Genomic DNA, 321 nt, shown 5'->3' with positions numbered 1-321 from the left:
TGGTTCATGATGGTTTTTCCTTTCCAGAAACGGAAGAGAAGCCGGAAACACGGTCTGAGCTTCTGTGACATTAACGACTGACATCACCGGGGGGGGGGGCTACTTTTATTTTCTCATACAGAGTTGGTGAGATAAAAATGCAGGAGAGAACTTTTATGTCGTAATAATAAACAGGAACTGTATTTTCTTTATTTCTCAAGTAACAAAAGCAGAACCGATGTCGCTGCAACTTATCGATACTCCGCTCTTTACAAATTCTGCCCCGGGTTTCGGAACCATCCCTAGACATCACAAACACTCATGAATAACAAAAAATGGGGC

The sequence above is a fragment of the Seriola lalandi genome, unplaced genomic scaffold (genome assembly GCF_002814215.2).
Source record: "Seriola lalandi dorsalis isolate HSWRI2012SDOR001 ecotype SW California unplaced genomic scaffold, Sedor1 jcf7180002054771, whole genome shotgun sequence".
Lineage (NCBI taxonomy): Eukaryota > Metazoa > Chordata > Actinopteri > Carangiformes > Carangidae > Seriola > Seriola lalandi.
Note: the sequence above shows the minus strand (reverse complement) of the source record.